A 15833-nucleotide genomic window follows, 5' to 3' on the forward strand; every position below is an offset into this window, starting at 1 on the left:
GGTTGTTTCGCGTCATTTCCCCCGCGGTTCTCTCTGCAAATGAATTGAATGACTCTTCTTTAGAGACGCACTCAAAATTCTAGTCACAGAAATTTCTCAACAATCCATCGCAGCATTTTTTTACGTGCAATCTGCGAAACAACCAGCTACGAGGTGCAGACTATACTAGACGCCAAAGGCCGTCCGCACGCCTATTTTACAAAGACATGAAGTGAGCTCCAGCAAACGTCCCAAAAAGCCTTAGAATGAAAACATTGTGCTCTGAACCAAATAGTGAAGTATATTCTATCGTGCAACGCGAATCCCCAATATTTAATTATTATTATATTAAAATCAAGATTGAAAACCGCCACAAGCACTGCGTTTTCTGGGCCAGCATTAAAAAATGTTTCCACGAATCATGAAAAGAGTATTATGAGCTGCGCGATACGCCGCAGTGCCTTGTAATTTATGCGGAAGCAATACGTATGGGATAATGAAGCAGAACTAGCACTCACTCTGTATCTTAGGTGGTATTTATGCCAATGCTTTTAGTTGTATGAAGATTAAGTTCATGTTCAACATTACCACCAATCGCTACGAAGCGAAAATCGCCTCCGACACAAAAAAATATTCTCCTCGACAGATCATCCTTGGCTAGTGACTAAGCTGCTTCATGTGCCTATGGATAATGTGTTTCTTTCAGTTCGCATTTATCGAAAAAATATTCTTCTTGAATTTATATCGCTTCTATACAAACACTAAGAAACAACACTAACTATATAAATTTATTTTGGATCTCTCACTGTGCTCACAATACCTACTTCACGCCCAGTGGAATTTTTTTTTCATCTACATCTACATCTACGTGAATACTCTGCTATTCACAGTTAAGTGCCTGGTAGAGGATTCAATGAACCACCTTCAAGCTATCTCTCTACCGTTCCACTCTCGAACGGCGCGCGGGAAAAAAACGAGCACTTAAATTTTTCTGTGTGAGCTCTGATTTCTCTTATTTTATCATGATGAACATTTCTCCCTATGTAGGTGGGTGCCAACAGAATGTTTTCGCAATCGGAGGAGAAAACTGGTGATTGAAATTTCACGAGAAGATCCCGTCGCAACGAAATACGCCACGCCGCGTTACGAGCCACAAAATACCTTCTTTTCCAAACTGGTTTACACGAGCATGAATCTACATGCCCATTTTAAAATCCCGACTACCAAATGAAGAAGGGCACTGACAAAGTAGTACAGGGCGTTACAGTTGTGTAATACAATCCTATTTACTAACGAACGTTTTCAGGACGAATGCTCAAACTCACTTCATTTTCTAAAAGACTTTTTGAGTTATAAATGTTCCCGGTACAGTAGTCGTGGTAATTCATTATAAAATTCGAGCTTTCGACAATACGTATCACTGTCTTCGTGGGCAAAGCAAGTGTCTGGCGAAGGCTCGATATCACACAAATATAAAGCGCCCGAGTGCAACCGGACACATCGTATCAGGAGGGCCATGTTCCGTATTATTACGCTGACACCAACGGGGCGAATGACGTTTTATCGTTGGCGCAAATGTGCTCCCGTGTTGCAGTTAGCATTACTACGTCAGTTAGATCTGATTGACTCCGTTACTTCTCGACAGTCAGTCGCTAGGTGAAGACAATGATACATAACGTCTAAAGCCCTAATTTTTATACGAATTTGACGTGAACAGTGAACCTGTACCATGTAATACAACAAATCCGTCGAGAAACGCATCTTAGGCATCGAGTGCAAGCTGATAACAGCATGCGCTATCATAAGCATCTACAGATAATGTTGAGAGCAATAATGACAACCTGACGCGGCAACGACAGAACAACAGAAACAAGAAAACATCGATCGAAAATAGGGTCAAAGTGCACTCATAATCTAAGACACAGCGCATGGATTGAGATTATCGTTACAACATGGCACCGATTCGAAAAGTGCCGTACCGCGAAAGGCGTGGCATCGTCGCCGTAGGCGCTGACCACCCAGCACAATCGGTCTCGAGAACAGCACAGGCGGCATCGTTTCACGCCTGCAGACGGGGCCCGCTCCCAAATGGCCGAGCACGTACTCGGGGCTTATTTTTGCGCGTCGTGCTAAAGTAACACTAACAACGCCCTTTTTAATTCCTTTTATGAGAATGCCGTAAACGTAAGGCGCAATGGGGGAAAGGAGTTGTAATAGACCGAACGAGCGCGTTGCGGGTTCGCTATCGCCTCGTCGTGCGCCGGCCGGCAGGCAAATTTTCCTGGAAAAAGCGAGTTGTCCAGTGAAAGAGGAGTGGCTCTGGACAGGAGGCCCCACACGCGCGCAGAGCATCTGCAGGAATGCGGTCGCCCGCGTGCGTAAAACCGTGCCGCGCGTCTGCCATTCTCGAACGACTCGCACACAAACTTTCTGGATTCGCTACACCGTATACAGAGTAAAGAAGAAATAGCGCGGAGGAGATCTATGGGACAGAGAGCTTTTGAAAAGGTAAAGTAGTTATTAACATCTGGAAGAATTCGAACGGAGATGTGAAAAAGATTTGCTAAATGTTATGCCCGGACTGTGATGTTACACAGCATTGAATCATGGCCAGTTAAAACGAAGGAAAAAAGTTATTTAGAGCGTTTTAAAATACAGCTACAGAGAACAATGGTGAAGTGGACTAACCAACTTAACAATGAAGTAGTAATGAAAAATGTAAGGAAGAAGATTATTGCAAGCGATCAGAAAGAGGAAAAGTTCTTGGCTGGGACATATACTCCGCAGAAATTGTCTGCCATAAAGAATTATAGGGGGATAAGTGGAAGGAGTGAGAGAAGACGGAGGAAGAGAATTGCACTGATAGGTGAGATTAGAAGAGGAAGAACATAGAATGAGATGAAGGAAGATGCTCACAAAAGGATACGATGGGGAGCCTTCATTTCAAAGCAGACACACAGGCATGCTAAAGAAGGAGATGTAAAGTTACCTGCGTGTTTTCTAGGCCTAGGGTTTTTATAAAATGACAAAATATACCATTATTCCGACATCACTCTTCAATGTGACTTACTTCATGAGATGTGATAAGCAGAGCATTATTTTAAGTTGAAGTTGGTTCCTAGTGTCAAATGCCGAGAGTTTCATTTACTTTATTTGTTGACTTATTTGTTGACTTTCCCGTTCTCATGTGGTACGCTAAACTGTTCAAGCACGACCATCTCTTGAAGTATCGTTAGACGAGTAAAAGTTTCGTCTCGACGCCGCGTTTCTATCAGTTTCACCTACGTCGCCCTCTGGCAGTACTCTAACTTGTTCAGGAGCATCTAAGCTAATTAACAATATTTTTCTGTCATGTGGACAATTCTTGTCTAGATTCACTAGCGATAGTTCTGGTACCTTAAAGGATGGGTAGTACCAGGTAAAAAAAGAATTTAAAAAAATGCGAACTCATTCCAGATTAGCGTTCATCATCTCGTTCTAGTAATAATGCTATCTGTTAGCGAATGTAACATTTCAGTGTTAAACTGAAATTTTTCGACTGTGCCCGTTACATTCATTGTCAGACGTTGTCTGACCATCGAATAAAAAGGGTTGAAACCATTTCAGAAACACTTAATACAGTTTTGTAGGGAATCCAGGAAGTTTGTGTTTAACCTACTCTTAAAATATATTTTCAATTTTACAGGCGGAATAATTCGAATAAATGAGGAATTAATCCCCGTGGGAAGTTTGTTCGTTTCGTCGAAGTTCGTGAAGAAAGCTACTACAAAATTTACTATCAAGGTACGTTGCAACGAACAATTAGATACTTCCGCATCATTTAGTAATAGCTGTCGTTTACGCCGGAACTAGTATGAGATTAGGTTGTTCTCCAGAATCGTGAGTCGAGCAGTACGAAGGCTGGACCAGACACTGTTCCCAAGCAGTGTCTGGCGAGCAGAAACTGCGGCGGCCTTAGCAGCTAGGGAAGAAAGGCGCAGGCGGCGACACTTACCCTCGGCGGCGACCCGAGAAAAGGCAAACACGAGTAGCAAGGCAGTGACGCAGCGGATCTGGCAACGTGGCATGGTGAGGCGAGCGCCGGCCCAGCTCCACCTGTATCCGGGACAAGGAAAGAGAAAAAAATAGGAGAAAAGCATTGAAAAGGCTTAATGGGGAGGCATCTCCCCTGCGCTGCTTCCGCGTCGCTGGCGGGCCCTGGAGACTGCGAGGCGAGGTGACGACTTCACGTGGCGGCGGCTGCAGCGAGGACCATCTCCAGGTGCGGCGTCACGTCGCGTCCGTACGCTGCGCTACAGCTACCGTCGTCGGATTCACACGCGAAGCACTCGAATTTAAATGCACAGAATCTGAAACGGATGGCCCTAGTAAAGGACCGACGTTAGACGGCAGGCGATACTGCTAAGCGCTAAACATTACTAATGCCCTCGAGAAAAAGGGTAGACGAGACCTCAGTTTCACGGTATCGGAACTATACAGAAGTTATTCTACCTACGCCTAACACTCGTCAACAAGCGAAGTGGAACGGCACGGTATCTCGATCTATACTATCTGCGAGGGACGATTTCTTCCTATGATTCCAACAATAATTACTACGGTGTTGGTAGTCCCAAGGCAACATTCCAGACACCTTGCCAGTTCTCTCGGAACGGTAAGAATTTTGAAGAGCCCCCGAAAACCAGACTCGTGTCCCCCCCCTCTAGAACTTTAGTGGGACTAGACGGGAGATAGAAACGTCAACGTGGATCGGGAAAGTGCAGCACGTGTTCAGGTGGCCTAGTGACGCTCGCTTGTTAAAAAGGAGCGACCGCGCGGTTACTGCGGTCCAGTGCTTTCCGACATACACGGTGGCGAGGAACTGCCCGGATCGTACAGATCGGTGGGAGAGCGCTGGAGGCAAAACCGCGGCGTAGCCGGCAATCCATCGTCGGGGAAGTCAGCACGGCAGGCAGCGGCGAGTGCGGGCGCGTCGCTCCTACTAGCTGAGGCGACGGCGTCAGCGTCGAAGTCGTCGTCGGCGTCGGCGGCGGGGGCGGCATTAACACGCGGCGGCGAGCTGCGCCCAGAGGACGGCGTGGCGGCGGCGGCGGCGGAGTCGGATGCAGGCGGCGGGGGCGGGCATGCTGCGCCTCCGGTCGGCGGCCGCTGGCGCCACGGGCGCTCGCAGAGGCGGGGGCGGCGGCAGAGGTGTGCGAGGGCGGCTCGGGGCCCGCCGGCGCCGCCGCCACGGGCTCGCTCGCGGCGCGGGCTCGCGCTCACGCGCACGCACTCACGCACGGCGGACGGCGGACGGCGCGGTGACGCAGGGGGGCACGCACGCAGCGCGGGGCTCCCGGGCCGTGGAGGGTCGCGTCGCGGACTGACTGCCGCCGGCCTCGGCCGGCGCCGCCGACGCCGCGCCGCGACGCCGACACCTGAGGCCTCTGGCGGGCGCCGGCGCAAGCTGCGCGCACAGGTGGTCGCACCGCGGCGGCCCGGACGCGTTCACTGCGGCGCCCGCCATACCGTACTACGCGCATCAGTAATTCACAGGCCCCGACACCGGGTGTGCACTCTTCGCCCGCTGCTTCCGCCTGCGGGGCCACTAGCTACCGAGGGGATGACGCCGCCGCCGCCGCCACGCCGCAGCCGCCGCCGACGACGACCGTCCACTTGCGACGCGAGCCTCCCGCCACCGTGTCATCGATCTTCAAACAACAAGTTGACCCTCTTATCTGTGATGCGTTTTGCTCCTCACGCAGATAAAGTGCGCGGGAACTGTGCAGAACATCTCATCTCATCGAAATTGCACTGTAAGTAATGATTGCTCATACGTACACGCTCTTGATAATTGACTTAGCAATTTGGTTGAATTTTCTCATGATGAGAAATTAGAAGGAGCGATCTCTTTTCCTTGGTAAAAACATTCTAAAGCCAAGATCGCATCAATATTTCTTTATATATACTAAGACTTTCATCTGTCCCCGTTGACGTATGTCAACGCCTGTATGCAGCTAAAGGGTGTTCATTTAATTGTAATTTCATTCTAACGACCTGCATGGTAACCGATGGTATCTGTTCTTTCGCACATGTCCGAAAGAACAGATACCATCTTAGTATACACAGGGTGTTACAAAAAGGTACGGCCAAACTTTCAGGAAACATTCCTCACACACAAATAAAGAAAAGAAACGCTAAATTTCCATGTTAGAGCTCATTTTAGTTTCGTCAGTATGTTCTTCCACCTACGCTCAATGGAGCACGTTATCATGATTTCATACGGGATACTCTACCTGTGCTGCTAGAACATGTGCCTTTACAAGTACGACACAACATGTGGTTCATGTACGATCGAGCTCCTGCACATTTCAGTCTATGTGTTCGTACGCTTCTCAAGAACAGATTCGGTGACCGATGGATTGGTAAAGGCGGATCAATTCCATAGCCTCCACGCTCTCCTGACCTCAACCCTCTTGACCTTCATTTATGGGGGCATTTGAAAGCTCTTGTCTACGCAACCCCGGTACCAAATGTAGAGACTCATCGTGCTCGTATTGTGGACGGCTGTGATACAATACGCTATTCTCCAGGGCTGCATCAGCGTATCAGGGATTCCGTGCGATGGAGGGTGGATGCACGTATCCTCGCTAACGGAGGACATTTTGAACATTTCCTGTAACAAAGTGTTTTAAGTCACGCTGGTACGTTCTGTTGCTGTGTGTTTCGATTCCAAGATTAATGTGATTTGAAGAGAATTAATAAAATGAGCTCTAACATGGAAAGTAAGCGTTTCCGGACACATGTCCACATAACATATTTTCTTTCTTTGTGTGTGAGGAATGTATCCTGAAAGTTTGGCCGTCCCTTTTTGTAACACCCTGTACATAGTTAAGGCTCACCGGCCACTGTCCGAACTCTTACGGCAATCGGCAACGCGCCGCGAGTAATGAGTATAATGGGCGGGGGCACTACGAACGTAGTGAGGGACAATACGTTGAGAATGTAGCTTTCGCGGGAGGCGTGCCAGAGATAAATCCTTGCAGTCGCGCTATCCTCTGTGTCCTCGGTGGCTCAGATGGATAGAGCGTCTGCCATGTAAGGAGGAGATCCCTGGTTCGAGTCTCGGTCGGGGCACACATTTTCATTTGTCCCCGTTGACGTATGTCAACGCCTGTAAGCAGCGAATTGTAATATTTCTTTAGTTACAAACAACTGGTTTGGACTTCGCTGTCATTGTCAGGTCTTAAAAAATTTATGTTATAAATTGTGTTTACTCTGTGTTGAACCTAACCTCACGTTGTAATGTGGATAAACTGTAGCACATAACTTAAGGGTATGTTATAAACAAAACATTTAAACTCAAGAAGTACCTTGTCAACATGGCCATGTCCGTATACGTAGCGCTCACAGATGATTGTTACTTCCGTATAGGCCGTCTAAGGTGGTTCAAAAATGGTTCAAATGGCTCTGAGCACTATGCGACTTAACTTCTGAGCTCATCAGTCCCCTAGAACTTAGAACTATTTAAACCTAACTAACCTAAGGACAGCACACACATCCATGCCCGAGGCAGGATTCGAACCTGCGACCGCAGCAGTCGCTCGGTTCCAGACTGTAGCGCCTAGAACCGCACGGCCACTCCGGCCGGCGTCTAAGATGGATCTTCAATGATTAGAATATGTCCATCTAACGTTAACAGATGTCCTACTGGGGGCTTTATTGTATAATGTGTTTTTATGATGGCTGTGCGGTTCTAGGCGCTTCAGTCCGGAACCGCGCGACCGCTACGGTCACAGGTTCGAACCCTGCCTGGGGCATGGATGTGTATGATGTTCTTAGGTTAGTTACGTTTAAGTAGTTCTAAGTTCTATGGGACTGATGACCTCAGATGTTAAGTCCCATAGTGCTCACAGCCATTTGAACCATTTTTTGTTTTTATGACGTAACAATCATCTGTGACTGCAACGTATACGTACATGGCTATGTGCACAAGGTGCTTCATGGGTTTAAGCGTTTTATTTACGACAAACCTTCATTTTATGTGCTGCATTTTATCTACAGGACAACTTGGCGTGAGGTCCAGCTCAAAAGGAACACATTTTATACCACAAAGTTTTGAAGACCTGAAGACAGCAGCAAAGTCTGTCGAAATAGGTAGTTTGTAATTAAAAAAATTTATACGCAGTCTTGGCTTTAGCAAGTAATAAAGCAAACTCCCGTGTTAATGTAAGGCAGAGACTACACCGCGAACCATGATCCAAAATTACATTTTTTCAGGAAACTGCAACTCACCTTAAATACAGACCACGGTACATGTCACTTTTGAAAGCCCACTGCTTTACTTACATGTTAGTCAGCGGAAACGGACAACTTATTTACGAATTTATACTTCAAATACTTCGTACCGCTTGCTGTTAGTTCACTTTTGGGAAACAACAGTTTACTTTCTTTCCAGGTCCTGGTTTAGAATCACTTATTTCCTGACGACGTTCCTCATTCTCTAGAGAGCATTCGTTATATTCAAACGAATTTTGTCCTGCATACATTTCACTACGTGTGCGCAATAAAGGAGCATTCACGTACATACTGATACAATCTAAACTAAAATATTGATTCGAATTATAACGCAAAATTTCAGGTCTGGTTTCTTCCTTTTTTTCCCAAATGGCCGACCTATGCACGAGTAATCTGCAGAATCTGCAGGTCAAATAATCGGAAGCTTGCTGTACTTCATACAATTATTTCATGTGAATCATACCTGGTCTCTGGATGGTGTTAATTCCTCATGATGGATGTCAGGCATCCGAATTTGAGCTTTTGGTCCAGGTGCCTGTGATGAGAGCGAGTGTCTAGACGATCGTATATTCCCCGAGCCACTGCGCCGTGCCTACAAGATGGTATTTTTCTCTGTTCCATTCCTGTGTGAAATGAGGAAAAATCTGTCTTCTGCACCCTCCCATGTTTTGTTGGAATCTTCATGCCGAAAATCGGTTTGATGCAGTTCTCCATGCTATGCAGCTCTCCGTGCTACTCTGTCCTCTGCAAGCTTCATTATCTCTGCTTAACTACTTCAGCATGTTCGCTATAGTAAAGCCTTTGTCATCCTCGAAAATTTAACCCTTCATTCTTCCGTTCGCTACCAACTTAACTGTTGTTTGATGTCCCAGGACGCATCCTCTTCCCAAGTTATAGTATAAAGCTCTCTTATCTTAAATCCGTTTGAGTACCTCTACATCTGTCAACGGATGTACCCATTCATTCTTCTGCAGCACCATATTTCAGAAGTTTCTATTCTGTTCTTGTCTGTACCAACTATTTTCCAGCTTTTACTTGTACTAGCAGTACGCTCCTGACACATCCTCTCAGGGACGAGTCCTGACACGAATATATGACACTAAAGTAGTTTTATTTTCCAGAAAAATTGTCTTGCTACTGCCAGTTAGTCTTTTATAGCCTCTTAATTTCTGCCGTCGCTAGTTATTTTGCTGCCCAAATGGCGAAACCATCTGTTACATTCTTTCCTAGATTTATTCTTTCAGCGTCACCTGACTTAATTCAAATACAGTAATTACTCTTGTTTTACTTTTACTGATGTTCAGCGTAGAACTTCCCTTCAGGACACAGTTTATTTTGTTCATCTTACCTTTCATGTTCTTTGCCGTCTCGGAAAGAATTAAAATGTCTTCGGCGAACCTTGAAGTTTTTATTACTCCCCCAAGGACTTTTAATCGGTTTTTTTAATTTCTCCCTGTTTCCTTTACTGCTTGTTCTGTTTAGAGAATGAGTAATATGAGGCATTAGCTACATCCCTGTCTCGCTCCTTTCTCTCTACTGCGGCCTCCTTTCAGTCTCCTGAGACTCATATCACTACAGAAATTCTTAAGCGATGTACTTGATGTAGGTTCCAATGGCTCTAAGCACTATGGGACACTCTATGAGATGTGCAGAGCGGAGTGGAATTTAATCCACGACACTGGTTCAAAATGGCTCTAAGCACTATGGGACTTAACATCTGACGTCATGTCCCCTAGACTTAGAACTACGTAAACCTAACTAATCTAAGGACATCACACAGATCCATGTCCGTGGCAGGATTCGAACCTGCGACTGTAGCAGTCGCGTGGTTCCGGACTGAAGCGCCTAAACCGCTCGGCCACAGCGGCCGGCTCAGGACAATGGCAAACAACTTGATGATAAGAAAATGTACGCCGACGCCTTCAGTTTCTTCTTCTTGCCGACCAAATTTAAGTGATGAATATTTCTTCCACTTCTAGGATCCGAACTTCGAGAAGGATCCTGGATGTACCTCTCACCATATGAGTGTACGTCCAGCATTTTCGAACATGAGTGTACGTCCAGCATTTTCGAACATGCGTGTTTTGGTGATCCGTGAGTTACGGTGTGGGGAGGCATAATGTTTCTTTATTACATAGTAACATCATTTTGTCACGTAGTACTTCACGAGTTAGGTCTATTGCTATGTTCCGGTCCACAGTCCACATCATCTTTGCTCTACCCAAACATCTTTTGTCCATCGATCGGTATTCAGAAGGTTGTTTGGGTAGTACCTCACAGCCCTTTCGAAGGACATGGTTGTGCCATTTTTGCCTGTACTCAGAGGATCTTCAATTCACGTCTGATGTTTCCCTTGATGATGCCATGCAGTCTGGTTAAACCTCTGAGTCACCTGAAAAACTTCGTATTGACTTGGGTTTCCGCTATTGGTTTACAGGATCCTTGTTTCGCTGACGCAAAGATGAGCTGGGACTGACATTGCCTTGTAGAAATTGTTTTGAGTCCCTAGGCAGTAGATTTTGAGAGAGAGTTCTCGTGGTCGTATCGCTCCTCTGTGCCTCTGGATATCTCCTATGTGCCAAGCAAGATCGTAAGAGATGGAACAGATGTGCAGAACTATAGACCTATATCTCTAACGTCGATCAGCTGTAGAATTTTGGAACACGTATTATGTTCGAGTATAATGACTTTCCCGGAGACTAGAAATCTACTCTGTAGGAATCAGCATGGGTTTCGAAAAAGACGGTCGTGTGAAACCCAGCTCGCGCTATTCGTCCACGAGACTCAGAGGGCCATAGACACGGGTTCACAGGTAGATGCCGTGTTTCTTGACTTCCGCATGGCGTTCGATACAGTTCCCCACAGTCGTTTAATGAACAAAGTAAGAGCATATGGACTATCAGACCAATTGTGTGATTGGATTGAGGAGTTCCTAGATAACAGAACGCAGCATGTCATTCTCAACGGAGAGAAGTCTTCCGAAGTATAAGTGATTTCAAGTGTGCCACAGGGGAGTGTCATGGGACCGTTGCTGTTCACAATATACATAAATGACCTGGTGGATGGCATCGTAAGTTCACTGAGGCTTTTTGCAGATGATGCTGTGGTGTATCGAGAGGTTGTAACAATGGAAAATTGTACTGAAATGCAAGAGGATCTGCAGCGAATTGACGCATGGTGCAGGGAATGGCAATTGAATTTCAATGTAGACAAGTGTAATGTGCTGCGAATACATAGAAAGATAGATCCCTTATCATTTAGCTACAAGATAGCAGGTCAGCAACTGGAAGCAGTTAATTCCATAAATTATCTGGGGGTACGCATTAGGAGTGATTTAAAATGGAATGATCATATAAAGTTGATCGTCGGTAAAGCAGATGCCAGACTGAGATTCATTGGAAGAATCCTAAGGAAATGCAATCCGAAAACAAAGGAAGTAGGTTACAAAATGGTTCAAATGGCTCTGAGCACTATGGGACTTAACATCTTAGGTCATCAGTCCCCTAGAACTTAGAACTACTTAAACCTAACTAACCTAAGGACATCACACACATCCATGCCCGAGGCAGGATTCGAACCTGCGACTGTAGCAGTCCCGCGGTTCCGGACTGCAGCGCCTAGAACCGCAAGGCCACCGCGGCCGGCCAGGATCATTTAGTAATCGCGAAAGCGTTACGGAGATGATAGATAAACTCCAGTGGAAGACTCTGCAGGAGAGACGCTCAGTAGCTCGGTACAGCCTTTTGTTAAAGTTTTGAGAACATACCTTCACCGAAGAGTCCAGCAGTATATTACTCCCTCCTACGTATATCTCGCGAAGAGACCATGAGGATAAAATCAGAGAGATTAGAGCCCACACAGAAGCATAAAGACAATCCTTCTTTCCACAAACAATAAGAGACTGGAATACAAGGGAGAACCGATAGAGGTACTCAGGGTACCCTCCGCCACACACCGTCAGGTGGCTTGCGGAGTATGGATGTAGATGTAGATTCATGCGTGATATTGTACCCTAGGTAGTTACGCCGACACGCGTACCAGCTAAACATATTTTCGAGCTTATAATTTCTTCTCCTTTAGAGGCCATTTTGGTTTTAGTTTTTGAGACTTCGTCTAGACTACGTTACGCGACACGTAGACTGTTTTCTGTAAGTGACCTTGCGAGGCGAGGCGATAACAGTCTGCTCATCGGCAAAGAGTAGGCTTTTAACAGTTTTAAACTGTTGAATAAATATGTCTGACGAAGATACTGAAACGCTCCGTGCCTCGTAGCTTCCACTGCTATTATCTGTACTTCTACAGAAGTAAAATTAGTCTAGGTAAATGTCGCGAGCTTCGATTTGGTCCGCGAGATGGAGTTATACTTCCCAACACTCCAAAGTCTGAGACTGAAAGCCCGCAGTGGCCTAACCACTTTCAGAAAGATGCCGAGATCCGCCCACTGGACTGGAACAGTTCAAAACACGGCCTCCGACACTGTCCCTTAATCTTACACAGACAATCTGCACAACAACAAAACAAGAACACAGTTCAACGTCAACAAGGGCTGGGGGGGGGGGGGAGGGGGGGAAATCACACAAAACGCCAAACTTTCCACGGAAACAAACGTAATTTATTGGCTTCTGTTGAAACTCCGGAATTCAAGTTTGTTTTACATTTACACGGTTCATTTCTGGACATGGGACCCTTATCAAAACTGTATCTACTAAGTCCCCTCTACAACCCATGGAAATCTTTAATACGAGCGGTCAAACGCCCTCCAGAGCACTTGCACGCTAACTGAGATGCAACACACGCCAACAAAAATGGGGAAACGATATAACAGAGCTACTCACCTGCTAACGACTATTTCTCATAGTATTTCCGTATTTGAAAAATAACTGCGCTGATTTTAATTATTTGCGTTAAAATGTTGTAAATGAATTAGTATGATTTCTGTTGCCAACTTTCATATTAATAAATGTATTTTAATTTTAATTTTACCACTGTAGCCAACATAATTATTGCACTTACAGCTTGCAACATGTCATGTCATTATATAAACGAGTACGAAATTTAAGCTATATAAACCTGACAGAATCTGATTTATGTAGCACCTGAAATATTTATTCCAACGCATGTATTCGACACCTCAAAACACAGAACTCCAAAATCCTTTAAAACGTATTCCGTAATAATATTCTTATGATGTATATTCTTTTTACTTTGTGATAATGTTTCTCTTCTGCTATATGCTCCTTGAACCTAACAGTTTCCAGACGCCATCTTTGTTTGCAAAATATGACAGTATACAGTACTTCGTCTCCTACCTTCCAAAGTACTGGGCAAGTAAAGATGCGAGGACGGGTTGTGAATTGTGCTTGGGTAGCTGAGATGGTACAGCACGTGCCTGCGAAAGGAGAAGGTCCCGAGTTCGAGTCTCGGTCCGGCACACGGTTTTAATCCGCAAGGAAGTTTCGTATCAGAGTGAAAATTTCACCCTTCCCCCACCACTACGCCAAGCTGTCTGACCACGAGGAGCGGAAGAAGGGGAAGCAACGAACGCGCCACTTCACATTTATCACATCATAGATCAAAATAAAACAAATTTTCAGTATTTTTGGCACGCTGAAGACAAAATTCTACGTTTATCCGGTGAAAACTGCAGGCAAACTGAATTTCACAGATTTTTCGCTCTCAGATTTCCACGTCATCGTAACTCATTTCGTTTCAAAATCGAAAAACGGTCTTTCACACAAATATGTCGACAGAAATACAGTAGCACTTTTGCAACCATTTTATTGAGACGGAAACTCTGCCTGAGGAAACCAACAATTTTAAAATAAAAGGAATATGTCTTTAAACCGAGAATTACTTTGCAGATCAATCAATTACAGCTGCACATGCTCAGTGGCGCTTTCATCTGAAACGGCAAACGGTCTCGAAAACAGATGCACAGTGTGACAATTATTGAGCATATAAAAAAAGACGTAAATCAGTTACAAACTACGGCGTGCACACACTTTATTCAACACGTAAGCGTCATTGCAGATATTCAGATTTAGGTTATGACATGTTCGATATAACTGCCGTCATTGGCGATGATCTGCCGCAGACGAATAGCGAAATCCAGCAAGACCCGCTGAGGTGTCGGAATATCGATGCTGTAGACGACCTCCTGAATGACTGTTTTCAGTTCAGCAATGGTTTTGCCGTCATTGCTGTACACCTTGTCTTTTATTTAGACCCACAAAAAGGCGTCGCATGTGTCTATACCCGGAGAATATGGCGGCCAATCGAAGCCCATACCAGTGGCTTCTGGGTATCTCAGAGCCAGAATGCAGTCCACAAAGTGCTTCTCCAGGACATCAAACACTCTCCTGCTTCGATGGGGTCGAGCCCCGTCTTGCACGAACCACGTCTCGTAGAAATCAGGGTCACTTCGGATAATGGGGATGAAATCATCTTCCAATACCTTCACGTACCGTTCGGTTCTCACCGTACCGTCAAGGAATATCGCACCGATCATTGCGTGACTGGACAATGCACACCACAAAGTAACACGTTGAGGGTGAAGAGACTTCTCGATCGCGAAATGCGGAGTCTCAGTCCCCAAAATGCGCCAATTTTACTTATTGACACATATCCAAATGGAAGTTGGCTCCGTCGCTAAACCAAACCAATTCCCGATATGCCCGCGGCAAACCGCGCAGTTTGAACATCCGGATGCAATCTGTTCAGAAATTAAGACAATTTTATTTCATATATTTCAATTGATGTCACCCTGTAAGATTGGCAGTGTCCTCAAAACGTGTAGGAAACTATCCTTGCAATGCTTCCAAAGCCACAACGAATTCTTAAAATCTCACGTATTCTTTAACACCAGTGAGCTTATGGAACTGGACTGTTTTTGTCAGCGTGTGTTTCTTCAACAAGCCAATTTTATTTTTAAATGCATCCCCATCAAATCAGAAATAAGTTGATTTGCACATGGCAAATGTCTTACTGGGGGTAGTTTGCTGTCAGGTCCACTTAAAATGCAATGTCGGCAATCCATTCAGGATGTTCTACTTTGCGTCCCTGTACTCCTTTTTCCATCATAAAGTCAACAACAGCGAGTTTTGAATCGAAAAATCGTTCCAGGCATGCCCCTTGACTTAACCAACGTTCTTTACAGTGACATATTAAGTCTCGATACTCTTCCTTCAGTTCCACCGAAAACTGTTCAAACTAACAGTGGAATGATGTATGCGACTTCAAAAAATTTACTTTTCGTATACCATCAACTTCTCCATACGTGCTGCACGGCTGCAGATTTAGCACTTCTTGATGTAGAGAACAATGAATCCCTTTTCACTATCTTGCAATTTTTTGTTATTTCATCGTCTTTAAATTCTTTCTGCACGGTATTGTAATATACACTACTGGTCATTAAAATTGCTACACCAAGAAAAAATGCAGACGATCAACGGGTATACATTGGACGAATATACTATACTAAAACTGACATGTAATTACATTTTCACGCAATTTGGATGCATAGATCCTGAGAAATCAGTACCCAGAACAACCACCTCTGGCCGTCATAACGGCCTTGATAC

General features: G+C 45.2%; 1 long non-coding RNA gene across 1 annotated transcript in view; it reads right to left on the minus strand.

The window, feature by feature from the left end:
• Positions 1-3968: 3968 nt before the first annotated feature.
• Positions 3969-15833, minus strand: part of LOC126473518 (uncharacterized) — a 675218-nt gene continuing 663353 nt past the window's right edge. Inside the window, exon 5 of the long non-coding RNA XR_007586476.1 lies at positions 3969-4074. This is a non-coding gene — a long non-coding RNA (uncharacterized LOC126473518). The remainder of the gene's footprint in view (positions 4075-15833) is intronic.

Source organism: Schistocerca serialis, chromosome 4 (assembly GCF_023864345.2).
Source record: "Schistocerca serialis cubense isolate TAMUIC-IGC-003099 chromosome 4, iqSchSeri2.2, whole genome shotgun sequence".
Classification (NCBI taxonomy): domain Eukaryota; kingdom Metazoa; phylum Arthropoda; class Insecta; order Orthoptera; family Acrididae; genus Schistocerca; species Schistocerca serialis.